General features: G+C 43.3%; 1 long non-coding RNA gene across 14 annotated transcripts in view; it reads left to right on the forward strand.

Annotated features, from left to right (window-relative positions):
• LOC106731059 overlaps positions 1 to 21,744 on the forward strand; it is a 104,040-nt gene that overhangs the window by 67,989 nt on the left and 14,307 nt on the right. For 5 of the 14 annotated variants that reach the window (XR_004319781.1, XR_004319778.1, XR_004319772.1 and 2 more), the window contains exon 2: positions 18,676 to 18,733. This is a non-coding gene — a long non-coding RNA (uncharacterized LOC106731059). The other 9 variants (XR_004319780.1, XR_004319777.1, XR_004319779.1 and 6 more) reach the window with 5 other exon arrangements.

Here is a 21,744-nt window from a genome sequence, read left to right on the forward strand (position 1 = left end):
ACCCTTGCAAGTGGGAGCAGCTCAAACAGAATAAGGTCTATTTTCTCTTATGTATAGTTAGGAAGTGGGAGGGTCAGGGCCCTATGTTCATGATCCGCAGGAATCCAGATGCCTTTCAACTCAGCAATCTCCTGTACCTTGGGTGTGGCCTCTATCCTCAGGATCCACAATGGCTGCTTGAGATCCAACCATCACATTCATATTCCCAGAAGGAGGATGAGGAAAAGAAAGAAAACAGGCATATCCTTCTGTTTAAGGACTCACCCCAGAAATCACATTCAACACATCATGTTACAATTTACTCAGGAGTTAGTCCTCTGATCTCATTAGTCTGAAGAATACAGTCTTCTCTAGATGGCCATTTTCCCAGCTAAAATGTCAGAGTTTCTTTTTCCAAGGAAAAAAGGCAGAGCAATATCACTTCATGATATTTCTGTCCTGTCATCATTCTCTGCTTTATTCTTCTACCTGAGAAAACTGAGCCCCCTTCCTTTCCAAGGTGATCGCTTCTGTACGTGCCTGTGATCCCACCCACTTCATAACTATTTGAAACTGTCTACTTGTTTTCAGAATTATGTTAATTGTGTTTATTTCTCTTTGTATTTCTGACAGTCAACATTTTTCCTGCTTCTACCATTGATCACATTTGACTTTTTTGGAAGCTGAAGTTATCCCACAGAGGTTTAGTCATTATGTTCAACAAATTAACATAAAATGACTTTTCTGCCTGTCTGCTACCCTTTTGGGTCTTTTGAACTTGCTTTAATTAGAAAATGTGACTGTATATATATATATATATATATATATATATATATATATATATATATATATATATATAAATATATATGCATATATGAGTGTGATATATATGTACATATATATGTGAGCATTATGCTCATTTTCATACCATTTTAGATGTTTTATTAATGTTTCCATTTTAAAGTTGATATGCTGATTATGAATCCATGATTGGTCTCAGGAAATAGTAAGCCTGCTCTGTCATTCTGGTGGGGCTATTCAGATCTAAGAGATTGTCTGTAATCTTTTTCCAGAGAGGATCCCTTGGAGGTAAATTTCTATTTCAAGATAAAATGTTGTCTGGTCTCAAGATCTGTGCCCCGGTCTGAATTTATAAAGGTGACTGAGTGATGACACAGAGAAGCCAATGAAACTGAAAACTGAAAGGAGAGTTACTGTTACTTATTTTTCTTGAGATAAAGGGGGCACAGCACACCATGTGGGGCTACGTGGGCAAGTGCCAGCTTCGATCAGGAGGTAGAAACAGGAGTGACAGGAAAGTCCAGCCCACAGCCTTACTTTGGGGCTTCCATGGGAAAGGAAAGGCTGGGCAGAACAAACTAGCTATTTTAAGATTAGCTAGTTTGAATAATTTGGGGGGCTTTGGGGCGTAGGGGCTGTCCCTCACTGCCTAGTCCCTGGCCCTGGGTGATTAGGGCAGAGGAATATTATCTCCTTCCGGGAACAAACCGGACAGAGGAGGTGGTTTGGAGTGTGGGCTCTGGACTGGGTCTTTTACATATGGAAGACTTGTTCCTGCCGGAGCCCTTTGTTACCTTAAGGAATCTGCTAGCCCTGCTGGGGGCAGTCTCTCCCTGGCCAGCAAGGTATTAAAGATGTTGAAACACCATAAGGAACAGGAAAAAAAAAAGATGAATCCAGCCCACCATCACTTTCTTGGTTCTCGACTTGTTATGTCACCACCCCATCTCTGCTGCCAGATTATGGGCTCTCCCAACATTCAGACCTAAGTAAACCCTGATCGTCTCTTAACGGATTTTCAATCTGGTGCTGCCCACGTGAACTTTAAGGGCCTTCATCAGCGCCTCTGACAGGACAGAGGTGTGGTCTTGGCCACATTCGTGTTTCTCTCTGTATCTCTGCTTCTTTATCTAAACAATGGGAAGAGGTGGGGGTGGAAGGCTTCCTTTTTCCTCTAATCTGTGCCTTTCATCTCAGACTCTGTAACTAGCTCCTGCAAGGGGGCCTCTTTCTGAGATAAGGTGCAGGGGACGTTCTCCATCACCAAAGCGTTTACCTTGGAGAGCAGAGACAAGGTGATGGAATGGCTCTGGGTCATACAGGAAAGGAAGGAGTAAGAACAGACTTCAGGACTCTCTGCCATCCAGTCGAATATACAGCACTCTGATTCTGCTTGTGCATTAATCCTTCTGGTGATTAATTTTAGAGCCTGCAATATTAACACCTGCTATTTCCCAACACAAATCATCAGTTGCAGCCTGACAGGTCTTTGTTAATTGTCTTGCTTATTTCTGCCAGTGCGCTTTCCCGCATCCTGCCTCCTCTGCTTTGCCTGCCCTCCCCGCTTCTTTCCTTTGTCGACTGAAATAAAACGTACAACCTGTAAGTTGAGAGCTATGTTTTATTCGGCGGACTTTCTGAAGACCTGAGCCCAGGAGGCAGCTTCTCAGATTGCTCTAAGAGACAGTTCCAAAAGTGGCAAAGGAAGATCCAGGATATATTAGAGTTTGCCACAAATACCAGGTAGTGGGAGCATCAGAAGACTACTGTTAATTAAAGAAAGCCAGGTATCTCCAGGAATTCAGTGCTTTTACAAAGCTCTGGGCTCACTGGAATCGTTCCTTTGCGATGCACCCAGCTGTCTGGGGCCAGTGTCCTGTTCTTCCACACCCTGAGTTCCCTCAGGGCGCATGGTTGGGGGTGGCTGCAGAGGCCGGGCTGCCTGCTCACCTGCATCCTGAGTTCCCTCTGCTCACTGTCGGGGGTGGCGGTAGCAGATGATGACATGATGGCCACAGCAGTCTTTGCTTACTGACTTGGCTGGCAATATTCTTCATTCATACCTTTTATGTTTAATCTGCAAGGCCTAGAGTCCTCACTTCTGACTTTGTTTTCTGATTTTTCTGGCCTGCCTTGAGCTCTAGTTTTGGGCTTAGGGTCAGCACCTAATAAGAACCCCTTACCTAATGTTAATGGTTACACATGTATTAGCTGTTGAAATTGGTCTCTAAGCTTTGAGTGGTCAGAGGCCACTTCATGGATACCCTGTCAATGTTGGATGTTTGTGGCCCCAGTTTAGGTAGCACCTTTTCTCCATAGATCTCCCAGTGGCATGATGTTCTTGCTCCTGCCCCAGGTGAGAAACAGGTCTTGTAAATGCCCCGATGCTTCAAAATTCAGTGCTTACACCCACACAGTCCCCTATATTTGCACACTCCCTCTCATACAGGAAAGATCTGGCACAAGAGGAGGGCCACGTCCCAGGTCCCAGGCAAGTCCCTGGGACGCGCCCCACCAAGTGAGGTTCCTTGGCTTCCATCAGGAAAGAATTCAAGAGCGAGCCACAGTAGAGTGAAGGTAGATTTATTCAGGGAGATGCACACTCCGTAGGACAGAGTGCAGGCTGTCTCAGAGGCCAGAGAGGCCACGAGGTGTGGGGGTATTTAGTATAAGGCAAAAGTAGATACACACTCCATAGATGGAGTGAGGCCCATCTCAGAAGGCAAGAGAGAGCAACCATGAGATACTGAGGTTGTTAGTTTTTATGGGCTTGGTAACTACACATGTTTACAAGTAGGAGGATTATTCCAACTACTTTGGGGAAGGGGCTGGGATTCCGAGGAGCTGGGCCACCGCCCACTTTTTGACCTTTTATGGCCAGCCTCGGAGCTGTCATGGCGCCTGGGGGTGGGTGCCATTCACCATGCTAATATATTACAATGAGCATATAATGAAGCTCAAGGTCTACTGGGAGTCAGATCTCTCACCATCTTGGGCATCAAGGTCTATTGAGGGTTGAATCTTCCTCCATCTTGCTGCTAATTGCTGTGTCCTTCTTTTAATGGTTGTGCCCTGCCCTGTGTCTCACATCCATTCTGCTACTATTTTACTGGCCTCCCTATTATATTACTACTTTAAAACTCAGTCAATTCTATAAGCTTTGGTTTACTGACTCTCCCTAGGCTGTGAGCCCCTTGAGGGAGGTGACTTGCAGAGCTTGGCACACAATAGGTGCTTAAGAAACTGCTCTTAGCATAATTGAGGAAGCGGCCCAGCTGGCTTTTCGCATCTTCTTCTCTCTCCTCCACCCAGGACTCACCACCTTTTATTCTGAAGGCTGCTATTTTACCAGCACAGAGAGGGACAGAGCATGCGGTGAATTCTGACTTCTATTTGACCCTGGTAGAGACAATCTGAATATTTTCCCTGTGGGTGCTTGAGGGAACCAAATTAGCCCCATGCTTGTCAGATTCCTTCCTCTCTCTGTGCTGCAGATGAAAGTACGAGAAGTGAAAGCGGGAACTCTCTTAACCTTTCCAAGTCTTCAAATAACGATTTTCCAGACAGATAAGACTAAATTGGTATTGGATCTCTGCTCGGGAGCAGGAAGGATGGCTGTTTACAGGCTGCATGTGTCCTGCTCACAGCTTCATTGCCTTCTCCGCTCCCTGGTGGAGGAAATTAAAACTCTGATGGTCAGATTAGGTGGTTCTTAGCCTCTGCCCCGCGCCTGCTGCCGCAGATGTGAGAATTAGGCTTATCTCCCGGTTCAGATGAGGCGGTCGATGATTTGAACACTTGAAGAAATAACTGAGGTAATAAGATCCTTAAAGGGCTTGTGAGTTGTTAAAAAAAAAAAATTCACAGCCAAAGCAAACAAACTGCAGTTCTCACCTTCTGCTTCCCATCACAGGGCAGAGGGCCACCTGCCTAGAGCAGAGTGGAGGGCACTGTCCTTACCGTCTATGTCACAGAACTGCCTTCCAGTCTCAACTACCTCTGTGAGTCACTCCTTGGAGTTCAGGCATCCATCTGAAATGGAGCTGCGTGTGAACCGGAAGTCTGCTGCTGACAGAAATTAACATGCCCTTCATCCAGGTGTTAAGCTGGGCTTGGGGGAGCAGGACCATGGGCCAGGTAAGTTTTCAAGAGGAAGGGAGGTTGGCAATAAGCCAGAGGTTAGGGGTTGTGGCTCAAGGCCCATTTTCATTGCATCCCACAGGGAAAGTAACTTCAGGACATTGGCTGATTTCCCGCAAGAGAATATCAGTGGTGGGGAGGAAAGGCCCTCAGACACACGTGCAGTTTATGTCTCAGTGTTGCCAAGACTAGCGATGGCCTCGTCAAAGCATCTTTATCAAGGGCTGTTAGTCAGTCTGCATTTAGTGGGTGCCTTGACTCTTGGAGGAATGAGAATCGGAAAGCCAGACAGTAGAGTTACTCCATCAGACTTCATTCAGTTCCGTGGTGGGCATCGTTATCAAATCACTTTTTCTATACTTGCTCCTCTATGGTACTAAATCCCCGTATGGGATGGCTTTGAACCTCAGTCACACAACTCTGCACTATCTGGGATGAAGCATTGGGAGAAATGCGCCTGGATAGTCACTCCCCTAAGGTTTAGCAGAATTCAGCCTTTATTTATTTTTTTCATTCTCTGTAGCTAAACGATACAGAGCATCATTGCATCCAGCTCTCACAGCAGCGTGACTTTTCTTCAAAAACCAGTGGAGCAGGATAGGTTTTGTGCAGTTACACAAGTTAAGAATCTGAGAGTCACAGTGGACCACTGAATGACGCCTAAAGAAGACTATTCAAAAAATACTAATAAGATACTGAAATTTTTAGTTCCATCTTTTAGTCTTTTTCTGTCTCTTTGTCTCTGTCTCTCTCTCTCCTGTTTATAGAAGGTTGGGGGCTCTCTCTCTATAATACATGGTCACTTTCTCCTGTGAGCCTTTAATTTCACTAAAACATCTGTCCTTATTGGGCAAAATTAGGTCCAGAAAAGCATTTATTATTGTTCTTTGGTGTATTTAATGAAAGATGAAATAGTTACTTGTGTGGAGTTTATGATTCTTTTACAGTTCCTAAACTAAATATTATAAAATGGAATGACTCTTTTATCAAAAAGCTGACCAGTTCTGGCATGCAAAGTGTCCAGAGCACAGATGATCAAACTCCCCTTCTCTCTGTCCTGAGCTGACTTCACAGGGTTCCTTCTAGGCCACACTTACTCAGAGGCCATCGACAAGGCCTAGGATGAAGTCACATTGAGAAGACATGTCTGATGAGCTGAAAGGATCAAAGAAACTGTAACTTGGAAAGAAACGACTAAAGTGAGAAATACATTTGTTGTCTGGAGATATTTAAAGTGTTGTTCTGTTGCAAAGAAGCAGACTTTGTCCAGAACGTGGTCTGATGTCTAGAAGTTCAGGGCAGGGAGATCTGAGCTTACACAGAGGAACTATTCCATCAGAACTGGTGAGTAGTGAGGCTTCTGTCACTTGAAGTATTCAAGCAAAGGCTGGATGCTCACTTGTGAGAATGTTGTAGGTGAGAATAGGCTGGGTTATCCTGGATGCCTGAATCTTAGGTGAGGTTTTCTCCAAAATAATCCTCAGAAGAGCAAGAATTCTTTTATATCTTCCTTACACAGAAAATACAACAAATCTCTAGTGAAGACACATAAGTTTGGAAATATTTTAAGGACTTCAGCTGATGCTGTTTTGAATACATTAAGATTCAGATAATAGAATCAGTAAAAGATGAAGCAAAGGAATTTCTGAAAAAATTAGTAATGGTTTCTGGATATTTGACTTTGCAATTCAAAATATCGTGGTTGTTATAAATAAATAATTTAAAAATTCTGTGATGCAACAGGACAGTAAGAGGTTACTCTCTGGCAATGGCTGTTAATCTGGGGGTGATTTTTGCTTCTTGGGAGATATTTAGAAATTTCTGGAATCTTTTTTTTTTTTTTTTTTAAGTATAGTAGCTTTTCAGTGGCTGAGCTCTTGGGAGGGGTCATTTTTGACCATCATGACTGATGGGGGTTTTGTGTGCTACTGCCACCTAGTGGATAGAGGCCGAGGAAGTCACCAAACCTCCTGCCAGGCACAGGACAGGCCAGAGAAAGAGAATGATCCTGTCCAAATGTCAGTAGTGCTACCGCTGAGAAACCTTGCTTTATGGAAATCAGGACTATCATCACAAGGGTGATAAACATCACCCCAGTGACAGCATCACTCGGATTCACAAAATGTTATATTTTAAGCAGCTATTATGGGAGTAAAGATGATGTGATTTGAAGAACCATGTTTTGTGTTATGTGGCTCCAAAAATGGGCTTTGGTGACAGCCGACATTCTGTTGTCAGCAAAATGTGTGCAAAGTTCCAAGAAAGCTGTTTCATAAAATGTGTGAGCGAAGAAAGCAATATTTCCAAATCAATATGTTATTGTATATAACACGTGATTTAAAATATTTACTCGTAACTAATTTAATAAAATAAATGTTATAGTCACTTGGCAATGTAATTCACTCTAATGGTTGATATATTGAAGTGGATCTGAAACAATATTTTGATCTTTTCACTGGGAAAAATGGCTGCACGCCTTGTATCCAGGCTAGCCTTGTATTTGGATGTGAACAGAAAATCTAATTCTAGGGTCCTAAGCTATATGAGTGTGTGTGTGTGTGTGTGTGTGTGTGTGTGTGTGTGTTTGGTCACGGCATACACTCTTTTTTGTCATGATGTGAAATTCCTTCAGTCTTTTGAATCTGGAAATAACTTCCAAAAGTTATCAAGTCTCTCCTACTTTTATTTGCTTTAAAAAATTACGCACTGTAAAATTCAGCACATTCTATGAGTTTTGCCAAATGCATACAATCGTGTAACTACTGCTGCAATCAAGATGCAAAACAGTCTATTGTCCTCCAAATTTCCTCATGCTCTCCGTTGTGATCGTCCCCTTTCCTCTGTGCTCCTGCTTTGTAAGTTTACTTTTACACACCTTACAAGTACAATGCTTATTTTCAAAATACACTCTTACGTGAAGACCCAGTATCTAAATCAGACCCTTGCAGATCTTCTCTTGGCAAAGTGGGACATGGAGTCCTGTGTTCACCTTCTCTGCCTTCCTCTGGCCCCAGCCAGGGCTCTGGGGATTTTTCTGGGAAACTAATGCTCTGCAGAACAGCCAACACCCCTGATTAAATTCTTCCCTTGATCAAATGTTAGGTGAACCCTTACAGTGAGCCAGGTCGGTAGCTGGGATGGAAAGAAGGATGAACCAGATGGAGTCTCTGCTTTTAGCAAACGTAGAGGCTAGCAGTCAGACATCTACAAACAAAACTGGAGCTTTGATAAGTGATAGAAAGGAAGACTACGTGGTGCTACGGGAGGAAAAGTCTGTGAAGCTGAGGCAAGAATGATGTCCTCTCTGATGGAATTGTCCCTGCTCACCATTCACGTCCTGAGCAGAAGGAGCTTCATGGAAGATCTGAGGGGGAAGGTGCAACCATGAGAAAGCTGGTGTGGCCGGACAGGCAGGGAGTTCCTGGAGAAGTCATCAGGGGTTAGACTGAGCAGGTCACTGTGTGCATAAAAAGAAAGAAAGGAAGGAAAAAGGAAAGGAAGGAAGAGAAAGAAATGAAAGAAAGAAAGAAATGAAAGAAAGAAAGAAAGAAAGAAAGAAAGAAAGAAAGAAAGAAAGAAAGAAAGAAAGAAAGGAAAAAAGAAAGAAAAAGAAAGAAAGAAAGAAAGAAAAAGAAAGAAAAAAGGAAGGAAGAAAGAAAGAAAGAAGGCAACATTGAAAAAATAAACTTCATCTCAAGATTTGGGTTGAAGGTATTACATAGGAGAGTGACATGATCAGCTCTCCCAGTTACACTGGCTGCTGCTAGTAGAATGGATTGGAGTGTGGGATGGGCAAATATGGATATAGAGGGGGTAGTGACAAACTGTTTCAGCAGTAACAAGCAGGAGATGATAGTTAGCACAGGGAGGTGACGATGAAAATAAAGACAAGATAGTAGAAGATATGCATCGGAGATAAATGACCACCAGCTTGTTGCTGGGATGAGGGAGGCTGACCAGATGTCTGGTTTGGGGGCTGCAGGTACTGAAGTGGAGCGCTCTGGGGGTGGATCAGGTTTAGGAGGGGAATACCGAGTCTCCCTCTCAATGTGTTAGACTGAAGGGCATGGGAGACATCCAGAAGGAAATGCTAAAGAAAGAGACAGATACCAAGTTCTGGAGCTCTGGAGTTCACCTTCCAACCACTGTCCACTTATTTTTTTGAAAAAGCCCACCACGGCCTGGTCCCTGAGCGAGATGTTGGAATGTAAACACATCTGTGATGTGGTCCCCACCCCGGAAGCCCTGGAGAAGGAAACAGGTTACATTTGGATTAATGTTGTAAAAGAAATGTGTTCATGCAGCCACGGGGGCTCAGCGGAGGATGTGATTTCTCTTGCCTGAGAGAATCAGAGAAGTTGTTCCCAGCTTTGCTAGATGGAGGCCAGAAAGAACATCATTCTTGGGACAGAATGCAGTTATGTACAAAGTTTGCAAGGTATGCACATTGATGGTCCACGCGGGGGCTTTCAAGTAGTCTGATGCCGGCAGGTTGCAGAGCCCTGGGACTAGGGAAAGTGGGTGGAAATGGAGACTTTTGGGTCTAAATGTAGAACATGCAAAATGGCTTGCAAGGGAGAAGCCAGGCGGGGCGGCAGGGAGGGAGGAGACACAATAGGACCCGTGGTGGCAGACTGCAGTGTGGACTGGAGAGCAGGGGCTGGGTCAGGGAGACTGGCTGGGAGGACGCACACTTGTCCAGATGGGAGGGGAGGAGGGTCTCAAGGCCGTGGCAATAGGGATGGAGGGGAAGGGATGGTGTGGGGACTTGGGAGGCAGAGTCTAATGGTCTGGGGGACAGAAGAGATGGAAGGATATTATCTCCATTTTGAACGAACAAGTGGGAGTGATGCTGTTAACTGCAACCTCGAGCTGTAGAGGAGCAGCAGCGTTGTGTCCAGAGTGGTGAATTCTGCTTTGTACACGTTGTGTGTGAGCTCCTGAGGGGTCCCCGTGGACCTCCAGTGGGCGGTCAGCAGGACGTGAGCCCATCCTATCCACTGTGGTTCTCTGGCCAATTGTGACCCACCCAGCCCGTAAGATGCTCCGTCACAGTGATCTGTTGCTGAGTTTCTCTTTAGATGATGGATATTCCCAGGCAGCAGCTGGGCTCCATTCTCCTTTTCTCTCCAGGGCGTGTGTTGTAGAGCAATGCCTTTCAACATTTCTTTACTTCAACCACAGTCAGAAATACATCTTACATCTCAAATCTACCTAAAATTTTTTTAGAAAACATTTACTTAGAGCATCAGCATTTTCTCTTTCTCCTCCTCTCCCCTCTCTTCTCTCCTCTTATCTCTCCTTATTTCTTCTCTTCATTTCTCTCTCCTAATTTTATTTTCAAAACTTACTCTTTCGTATGTTCCCTTCGGGACACGTAAGCTTCTGTCAGCAGCGTGTTAACCACTGACGTAGAGCACAGAGTGTATTAAAGACCCCGGAACCTGCAGTCAGGCCGGCCCGGGTTTGAATTTCACTCTGTCACTGGATAGCTGTACGGCCTTAAGCAAGTCATTTAACCTCTCTGTGCTTCCATTTTCTCATCTGTAAAATGGAGACAAATGCTTGAGCTAAAAGAGCAAATAAAAAGTAAATGTGTTGGTGTATAATTTTGTGCACGTATCTTCTTTTGAACGTGTTTGTAAAATGCACCTGTATTTTGTGTGCTGTGATAGTTCATCATCATTGAAGAATATTCCATCGTAGGCATGTACCATAATATATTTGTTTATTCTGCTCTTGGGTGGTTTCCAGGTTTTGGTTAGTAATAGTACAGCTATGGACACACTGGAACTTGTCCCCTGTGTGCATTTCTGATGATTATATTTCTAGGAGTGGAATTAGTCATAAGGTATGCATATCTTCACCGTTAGTAGATATTGGCAAAAAAGTATTCCAAATGTTTGGAGCAATTTTTACCTTCCCCTCCCCAGTAGCACTGTAGGGGAGTCATCGTTGTTTCATGACCTTACCAAGAGCTGGTTCTGTCTGATTTTTTCATTTTGCTATTCTGGAGGATGAATATTGGTATCACATTTTTTTTAACATTTTTTTATTGATTTATAATCATTTTACAATGTTGCGTCAAATTCCAGTGTAGAGCACAATTTTTCAGTTATACATGAACATATATATATTCACTGTCACATTTTTTTCTCTCTGAGCTACCACAAGATCTTGTATATATTTCCCTGTGCTATACAGTATAATCTTGTTTATCTATTCTACAATTTTGAAGTCCCAGTCTATCTCTGGTATCACATTTTTTAATTGTCGGCAGTTCCATGATGTCTAATGCAACTGAATAGTTTTGTATACGTTTGTGGGCCATTTGAGCACCATATATTAATTATGAGTTGTAATACCGTATAATGAATGTTAGACTAACAAATAAAAAAAAGAGAAAGTAAATGTGTATGAACATACATAGGTGTATTAGCTTGTCTTGCTGTCATAGTGAATTACCACAAAATCAATGGCTCAAAACAACAAAAGGTTTTTTTTTTTAATCTCACAGTTATGCATGCAAAAGTCCAAAACAGGTCTTACTGGGCTGAGATCAAGGTACAGTAGGGCTGTGTTCCTTCTGTGGGGACGATGTGCTTTCTTATCTCTTCTCTTTTCCCGGGGCTGCCTGCGTCCCTGGGCTGGTGGCAACGTCCTCTATCTTCAATGGCAGCAGCATAACATTTTCAAATCCTTCTCTGCCTTCTTCATCCACATTTAAAAGATTTGTGTGCATTAATCTAGGACAATCTCTTTATCTTAACCTGAGTAGCAAACTTCATTCCATCTGCAATCTTAATTCTCTTTTGCCTTTTAATGTCATAATATATTTACAAGCTCTGGGGATTCAGACGTGGGCATCTTTAGGGGCCACAATTCTGCCTACCACAATGGTACAGTGAGTAGAACCTCATGGATGTTCAATAAGGAATTGATACCCTGAAATTTCCTTCTTTCTCTGACAGTCTGCAAAAAAAAAAAGCAATGGAACACAAAACAAAACAAAAAATCGAACCTTTAAATACATGTTCAACTTTAAGCCAGATTCTCATTTAACCTTTGGGAAACTGATGTTTGAACCTAAGTACAGGATTTGGCATTTGACTATCTTATGGTTTTGAACTCAGGCATCAGCAACAATGCATCTTCTTAAGATGTTTTGCTTCAGTTGGGACTTTGTTGAATACGCTTTGTTACTAATATTCAAATCGATGATAAAAATGTTGATTAGGACCGGCCCGAAGCCTGAGTCTCATGGAGTTCTGCTAGAGGCTTTTCTTGACTCTGAAACTGATCATTTATCGATACTTCTGTTTGGCCTAAAATAGAGAAGGAGTGGGCGGACTTAGTGAGACAAGAGGAGAGAGAAATTTATTAGAGGCAAGCTTTACTTCTCAGAATATGACAAAAAACAGATTTCTTTTTCCTGGGGATTGATGGCTTAGGAAAAAAAGTAGAGTTATAATAAGGCCAACTTAATAAATATGAGCTACTTATTTTTAGCATTTCTCATAGACTACGCCTGGCGCTCTGTACAACAGTCTTACTCTTTCATACGGGAAAATCTGCCTTCCCTGCTGATGAGGTTAAAGAGCGAAATCCCTGGATACTCAGCCAGCCTGCGAGCCTGCAGTCGGGGCAGCGCCTGATTCCCTGGTACCTTGACTGCAAGAGATTTGGAAGCAGGGTCGACAGTGGCACAGAAGAATTTGGGAGCTCTGAACGCACCTCCAGCAGCACCGAGAAGGGTGATGTAGGGCTGGAGTTAGGGATCAGGAGGGTGGGTTTATGGGAGCTCTGTCTCCTCTGAGCTGGAGGAGGGGAGGTGATAGAGGGAGGAAAAGCACCACAGAAGCCAAATAAGAGATGGCCAAGGCTGTCACCACTCATTTTACTGTTTGGCCCACGTGGCCTCAAGCATGGGGATTGTGGCCACCATCTGAATGATGAATTGACCTTTTTATACCATATTCGCCCTTACACAGTCATGAAGAATCACAGTTTTCTGTTCTCCAGATAGTTTGCTTCTAGATGCATGATCGAATCATGCCGATTCCAGCTGATGACTGACAACATATTGATTCAGGGTAAGGCTGTTCTAGAACATGAGTTTGGCTGTTTTCCTGAAACCATGACCAGGTGCCTGGTTGGGATTTTTCTGTAATCCAGTGCCTAATCCAGAGCACACCCTCAGTAAATTTCTGTTGAATTTAAGGGGTAATAAATTCAAATGGCTTCTCAACAGTCTTTTTAAAAGTTCATTTTTATTTTAATTTTTAACAACTTTTTTGTGGTATAATTTCTGTACAGTAAACTACACATATTTCAGATGTACCATTTGATGGATTTTGATAGATGTGCACACCCATGAAACCACCACCACAGTCAGGATGCTAACATTTCCATCACTCCCCAAGAGGTGCTGGTCTTGAACTCCCAACTTAACCCTTCCCACCCACTTCCCCCAACCCTGGCAACCATAAGTCTGTTCTCTATGTCTGTGAGTCTGTTTCTGTTTTGTAAATAGGTTGGTTTGTGTCTTTTTTAAGATTCCTCATATAAGCAATATCACATGGTATTTTTCTTTCTCTTCTTGGCTTACTTCATTTAGAATGCTGATCTCCAGGGCCACCCATGTTGCTGCAAATGGCATTATTTTATTCTTTTTTATGGCTAAGTTGTCAACAGTCTCTTGTACCCATTTTCTTGACTCCTGGTCATTCTGCAAATAATTTTGTGGTCATGAACTCTGCCTTTTGTTGTGTGTGATAGTAAGATTTGATAGTGGTAAGAGATCATGCTTTGGAATTAGGTTCATGATCAAATCTCCATTTGGGAATTTATTTATAATCTTTGAGACGATGATTTAAAGTTTACTTAAACTAGTCAGTTTATGCATCTATAAAATGGGAATAATAATACTTCACACCTTACAGAATTATTATGAGAGGTACTTAAGACTTTTTCTACCCCGCCTGACTCAGGATGCTGTTGGCTGCAGGTAACAGACATGAAATGAACATTGGCCTGATTTATGAAGTTGTTTGTTGTTAGCTTACAAAGCAATTTATAAGTAGACAGTTCCAGGGTTTTTCGATGGTTCAACAATTTCAGCAGACTCTTTATGTCTTTGTACTCTGCCATCTTGTGTTGGCTCTTCTTTAGTTTATACCTTATGGCACAAGACGGGTGCTCCAACTCCAGGGCACCATGTGCTCAAGGCCTTGCCCCAAGAAAAATGATGCCAAAGAGCTTCCTTCTCAGAGAGTCTGCCCTTTTATCCTACAATGAAAGCCTCCCATGGACTTCCCCTTATGAATCATTGGCCAGAACTGTGCCCACCCCAAGACCAATCCCTGGCAAAGAGAAATGGATTCTCCATTGACTTAGAATGATCATGATTCATACCTTGGAAGGTGGGGGTGGGGTGCTTGCTTCCTTCTCTGTGATCAAAGTGTCTCTGCCCATAAGAAGGAAGATGGAGAGGACCATCTGCTGGATTGACTGTGAGCAACGTTTGCCATGCCTCCTAAGCACGCTGCCCTCCCTGCCTGCCTTCTGTCCACCTGTCTTACCTGCCACTCGTGCCTCTGATCTTTGTTTTCTTCTAGAGGTCAAAATCCTAAGTTGATTGATAGTTCTAAAGGGTTAAGAGGCAGCCCTCTACAACATGTTTTCTTTGCTTTATTTGCATATTCTATCTCCCTTAATAAAGCATAAAGCCTTGAAAAATGCAGATTGTATCATATTCATTTTTGTCTCTAGTACTGAGCACAAATCCTGGCTGATGGCTTCTGTTCAAAATAAGTTTGTTAAATGAAACGACTGTCTAAGACCAGAAATCTAATGAGAAAATCATGCAGATTGAGGTAGAAATGAGGTTCTAGTTCAATAAAGAACTTATAAATATAGAGTAGGAAAGTGTTTTATGGAAATGGCTGGTAGGTGGAAAATCAGATATTTAGCACCTAACTTGCTGTTGGTTTGCAAAGTAATCTCTTTTGCACCTACAGGCAGCTTCTGCCCGGGAAGGGAGGAGTGGCTGGTGGCTGGTGCCAGTCAGATGGGTCTAGAGCAAATGTGCATGTGTGTGAGCAGGTACTGAGTCAGGCAGGAATCTTCAATAGTCTGTAACCTGTAACTCTGGTCGAGTGCGTTGGTCTTTTGTCGCCTTTTAGCCTTGGGACCTTGCCTTGTTTGTGTATGCTCCTCCCCTCCCAGCATACACACAGACAAGTTTAGTGTCATACTCATGTCTGTATTCCCTCTGAAAATAATGCTAGACCATTGCACAGGAGAGCTCAGCGAACATTTGTGGCACTGAATTGGATTTCCTCAGGAGAGGAGGAAAACACAATGGTTCACCTGCATGGAGATTCTTCAGCCAGCTTTTGGAGGAGCCATTCAGCATTGCTTGAAACTTCAACTCTTATTACGTGGTACTTCTTTTTGTTTGGTTTTGTCTTTTCTACCCTCTCCACTGCTAATTCCTTAAGCACTCCAGCATCTCTGGAGCCATGGGTGATGATTATTGCCTAGGATTGGAGAATCCTTTGAAAAGGCTTTTTTTTTTTCCTTCTTTTAATCCCATAGGATGCAAGCAGTCAAGGCTGACATGCTTGTTAAGCCTGTTTCCTCACTCTCTGAATTGCTATATGCTACATGTTCTTGAGGATGAACTGTCAAAACCACATTCAAAACACAGTCAAAACCACACTCTGCACTTTCAGTCCAGTTCATTAGATTCCCTCCCACTTGGGACTCTTATGTGCGGGCAGATAAGTCATTAACACCAATTTCCCCAAGAATGAAGGAGGTTGAAATCATGGTGTGACATATTTATTTGATGTACAGTGTGAATATTTTATAAGTTGCATGAGTCATTGGTGGATGGAATGTCTCAAGGTTTACGTTATTCTAGGTAAACGGGAAGAGGATGTCTGACTAATAGACCTCTCAGAGATCCAGATGGAGCTGAGAACAGTAGGCAAGTAAGAAGAGGTCAAGCATGAGTGAGTCAGCAAGCTTTTCCATCCACTGCAACAGAGTCTAGGCTGGGTTCCTTACATGATTCATGAGCCAGGACCACACATTCTTCTCTTTAGACGACCTCTTCCAAAAGATCAACAAAAATGAAGTACATCTGGGAATCGTCAATTAAATCTTTTTCAAATTTAATGTATATGTGTATATAAGGTAGTATTCAGTGAATACTTGAAAAATGTACGAATTGTTCATCCATACCTGTGCATGAACTGTATTCTTCACAGCTTTTGGTTTTTTCATGTGCTCTTTAGGTTTTTCCATGTGCCAAGGCATCACTCAGGCAAGATCCCATGGAAGAAATGACAGAAAGACCTTTTGTTCGGAGCCTAGTGATATTTCTACATTTCTAAAATCCAGCTAAAATCATTGATTCTGACAGTAATCCTGATATTAACCCCATATGCATTATTCTAGCTTTCTAAATATGTCTAGTGCTGAGAGGGTGGATTTGTCTGAGACGGACAAAATGTGAGCCACGTGGAAGAGAATGCTATTGTGAAACACACACCTGGATTCTAAAAACCTGACTCCTTCCCTAGTGAACTGACCTTGGCCAATGTATTTAGTCTCTGTGTCTCAGGTTCTATTATGTAATAAATTGGAGCATTACCACCTATATCTTAGCATTCATGTGAGGGTTAAATAAGGTCACACATATAAACAACATGATCTGGTAGAAGCTCAATGCGTGTCAGTTCTCTTCATTGTACCAGTAAGCTTTTAAAATGTTAACCTATGCGTAATAGGATGTTTTAATGGGACTCTCTTTGTCTCTATTTTGGCTGATACCCAAGACATTAGGCAACAACAACCCTCGTGTAACAAAGTGAGATGCTCTATTGTTGAAGGACTTTAAAGGAAATTAAAGTCCATACGCCCCTTTGGCATGCTGGGGGATGTGGCTGAGATAGGAATACTCACCAGTTGCTTCTGAGATTTCCTTCATCCCTGGCCTCCTTGCGGGCAGGCGGGGCCCCAGGACTGTTCTGGTCAATAGGCTGTGAAGGGATGGGACACCTGTCCCTTCTAGGCCAAAGAGTAGAAGAGTGGGTGTGGCTTCTGCAGGCACTCTCTTCCCTAGTCTCGGTGGTCGAGGCTAAGCCACAAACCTGAAGTTGCCTGGAATGCCGGGTCACCTGGGGAAGAGCAGCCCTCGCCACATATCCAGATTCTCAGCAGGCTTTGCCTGAGAGCAGAGTAAAGTTTTGCTAAGCTGCTGACAATTGGTGGGTTAATTTGTGAATGCTGCCTAATCTGTCTACATAAAGGAGAAGCTGGAAGGGGAGAGGGTATAGCTCAGTGGTAGAGTGTGTGCCTAGCATGCACGAGGTCCTGGGTTCGATCCCCAGCACCTCCATTAAAGATAAGTAAATAAAAACCTAATTACCTCCCCCAAATAAAAAATATATACATAATCAATTAAAAAAAAAGGAGATGGTGGAAAGTCAGGAGAGGATTTCTTTGAGGAAGTTTTCAAGATGTTGGAGTACGTTCTTTCCATTGCTCTGATGGTGAAAGGTAGGTGGGTACTTCCCTTCCACTTCTGCCTAGTGAGAGGGTATTCAGAGGGACCATGCAGAGAGTTGGACCTATTCATCTGGGGACCAGGAGGCACAGAGACTGCAGGATGCAGAGCAGGAAGTCTGAAGGTGAGATCTTGTGGCTCAGCTAGAGAATGGGCTGCTTTGGGAATCGGCTACACTTTCAAAGTTTGGGACAAAGATGGAGGAGACAAAGGGCAAGCCAAGTGGAAGAAAGCTGGCCTGGAGGTCCCTTATAAGGACTTGGCTCAAGCCCACCACTTGCAGGAGCATTAGGACCTAACAGGTAGCCTGTGTCTGGGGGGCTGCAGGGGCAGGGCTGAGGAGGGACCCCAAAATCAACCAGTCGGAGGAGAAGAAGATGCCAACCACTGGGTTCTGAAATACCAAAAGGGCCCCAAGGTTAACCCTCTGCTACAGCTGGAAGTCATCCTTTCCTGCCCTTGAATTCTCCTCTGTCCTGTGCCTAGAGGAAGCAGAGGCATCCTCTTGAGTTGAAAAGAGAGGCCGATGCTCCAGGTGGGGAAATGAAGAATGTGGCTTTGACCCCCTCCTGGATGAAGGAGCAGCTTTGCTATTAAATGCATTTGAGAGTTCTAACTCTTGCTTAGGACTGAATAGTTTTGTTATGAAAAAAAGATTGAGAGTCTAAAAGTAGAGGATTTTTTTTATACACAAGGATGACAGAAAACATATACATTTTTGATTATAAAGAGGAATTTGTCCTACAGAGCAGGTTTGAAAGGACAGAGCAGAGGAACATGTGTGCTTTTTATTTTTCATTTTTGTTTTGCTGCACTTCCTCTTTGAAAGATATGTGTTCACAAGCATCACAAATGATGCTGTTGATTACATTAACATCAAAACACTCAAAACAGAACAGCAACCTGAAATATGCACTAGAGAGAGGTCTGTTCTTGAATTCCATCGCAGAGTATGACACTGTGTGTAACACACCATTCTTCTGATCATAGAAAATAATCTCCTAAAATGGGATAGGATCCTGGAGCCAAAGGTCCATGAACCTTCAGTACAATGTCTTAAAACATTTAAAACAGAGTCTTAAAAAAAATCTATTAATTGTAATGCAAAACTGCTTGATAGTTAGAGCTCAGAGAAACATTGACCAACAATTTTCCTAAATGCCTTTTATTGCCCGCAGGAACAGAAGGAGCGAAACTAGAGATTATACCTTACCAACGTGTTCCGTGAAGAAACAGGTAATTACATTTTTATCAACTGCACTTCTAGCCTTTTTTAAAATAGTGTGTTTTTATCCTCCTCTAAAATGTTTCCCCTTATCTATCGCTCCCCTGTAAGAGAAGCAAATAGCGTGGTGATAAAATCAGTAATTATGGACAATGTAGGTTCTGGGAGATTTTCATGGCTGGAGTCAGTGGGCAGCATTATTATCTGAGGCCGTCACACTGGGTTAAGTGTCCTTCAGGATGCATCTTCAGAGGATCTCAGCATGGTTTTCGTCTCATCAGTAGAGCCAAGTGGGAGGAAGTGCTGGGTCATGAGTAAATGAAGGGCTTTGAAAATGGCTTTGAAGATGACAGCCCCCAAACCAGCCCCCACTCTACTTACTGCCTGACGACTGTGCAATTTTGGGCAGGTCATTTAAGTTCCTTAAACTCCAGTTTCTTCCACAGGATAATACTGACAGTTACTCTGAAGTTTAAATGTAATATAATACATATAAAACACGAATACAGGACCAGGTAAATAGCATGAAAAAAACTAATAAAATAAAGAGACTTATTTCAGGATGAGGATACAATGACATGACCGAGAATTATCAAAGAATGGATGCTGCTGAAAAGATAAAACAATAATGATGAAATGATAATGATAATGGGGTAACTGTTAAAGGAGACAATGAGAAAACAATGTAAAATTTATACAATTACAACAAAAGGGGCATATGGCCCAGGTCAAAGGTGTCCATTTTTCCTGTTTCAAATTGTTTCATAGCAATGAAACTCGATTTTAAAATTCAGGGAAGAATGAATAACCCTTTAACCCATTTAGGACTATTCCTCCTACACTGATGTACGGAGAGCGCTTTGCACATTAGATGAGTCAACACAACCTGCTTTCGTCTGGCTTCCTAGTTGGAGTCGTCTTGGTTCGTGTCATAAGATTCTGGGAGGCTTTGCTGATAACCATCTTCGAGTTGTGTCATCGCTGCTGGAGCTGTATTTGTATTTGAAAGACCTTAGAAAGGGGTGGCTGTGCTTCTCTGAACATGAATTTTATTCTCCAGAGGTACTCCTGTTTCTATTAATACAGATAACATTTTAAATTTCTCTCTCTCTCCCCCCTTCCCCTCCTGCATACAAAGATGGCAGGGGATTTGATCTTTGATGAGAGATTGGCTGTTCTGACCCATCGAAACGACTGTGAATCCGACAAAGCCAGCCCGCTGCCTGTTCCCTCCTGACCCCTGGGTCCCGGGTTTGTGTCTGGGGTCCTTACTTGCAGAGTCAGACCCTGCCTGCAGCTTTGAACCTGCTGTCAGGCGGCCCCAGGCTCAGAGCTCTGAGCATCCCCAGCGACAGCGGTGTGTGTAGGGAGGGGCTGGGCCGCTTGGTTGTCCTGTAAAGGCTGTCCAGCCTTTTGCTGGAGGAGATTTGCGGTGGAAGAAGAGAGCGGAGACACAAATGCCCGGCAACCCCAAGTGCTGATCTCCACGCGCGCCCCACGATGCCCCATCCAGCTGTTGTCTGGCTTCTGCATTATGCAGACCCTTCCTTTTCTCTGTCCTTCCTTAGACGAGGTGCCATCTGGCTTTCCCCTTTGGGTGTTATGTCTCAGACAGTGACAGTGACGAATAATAAACATAAACCATCCTTTCCTCCTACCAGCGGCTTTGTAACGGCCAGAAAGTCACATGTGTGGACGGATATACACGCGGTGCCCCCACCCCCGACCCCTCATTTATCTGCTTTAGCCCCTGTTCTATTGCCCTGTGTTTATTGTCATCATTAGTAACCTCCCAGAGGTTACAGACAGGACTCAGCTATTTTTCTTTGGTTTTCCTCCCATTATAAAGGGACCATGTCAATTTTAGACAATTTGGAAAATCTGAAAACAAGTAAAATAAAACACTATTCTGAAATCCCACTGCTAAGAGGTCCTAGGTATTTATGTAATGTTGCGTTCCATCTTGGTTTGACCTGGTGCGTCTGCTATGGTTGAAATCCTACTGCATGTCGAGTTTTATGTCTTGTTTTATTTCACTTAGCATTATGTTAGGAGCATTTCCTTATACCGATAAACATGTTTCTTCATAACTTGAATGGCCAATAATATTCCACTGTATGGGTCTTTCTAATTTGTTTAACCTTCCCCTTGTTGTCCTGTGTAATTTTTCACTGTCGTGGACAATGCTGCAGTGAACATCTTTCCCCATAAATCTTTTTCGGCCTCACAGAGGTTGGGATACATAGTGCTAAAAGCTTTCCAGAGAACCTGTATCCACTTACAGTTCCTTCAGCCATATCTCAGAGTCCCTGTCGCATCAAACATCCTCCATCGCCATGGAGTATCATATTTTACTGCCTATTTTAGGAAAAAGAATGACATTCTACTGTTATTTCAACATGCATTTTTTTTTTTGATAACAAATAGAATCTGTATGGCTTGCTTTACTTATTCAGGGTACAAATGTGGTTATATTGTTCTAATTACCCCCAGAGCATGATTTCAGCATTTCTAGCCAATATTAACAGGAAGTTCAGGATGTCCTTCTTGAGACCTTCCAGCGACATCCCCATCCCTGCCTCACCTGAGAATCCACAGGGTGGAATTTGTCTGCCTTCCAAATATTCGGGAATAAGGTCATTGGAGCTGCCAAGGTGTGGCTAGTGAGGTTCAAGCTCTCGTCCACGTGCCCCACACGCTCACTCAGTGTTTTCAAGCTCAGCTGTTCTGTCAGGTTGGCTTGGTTGAGGGTGAGGGTCATGTTGATGGCACTGTCCCCTGCCACCCCAAATATAGCCTGTGAGCTTCAGGGACCCTGTTGTGCCTGAGCCATCGGACGCCTCCCACCTTTTGGTGTCCTGAGCATCCTTTCCTTTCAGTGGACCTTAAGGGCCAGGAACACCCAGTCCAGCCAAGGTGCTGGTTGAGAATCTGGGAGCAGGGGGACAGGGCTGTGATCTCAGAAGGTTCTTGGGCTGCTAATGAAACTGATCCTTCCTTCCAAGAGATCTATCTACCAGGG

This window comes from Camelus ferus, chromosome 5 (genome assembly GCF_009834535.1).
Source record: "Camelus ferus isolate YT-003-E chromosome 5, BCGSAC_Cfer_1.0, whole genome shotgun sequence".
NCBI lineage: Eukaryota > Metazoa > Chordata > Mammalia > Artiodactyla > Camelidae > Camelus > Camelus ferus.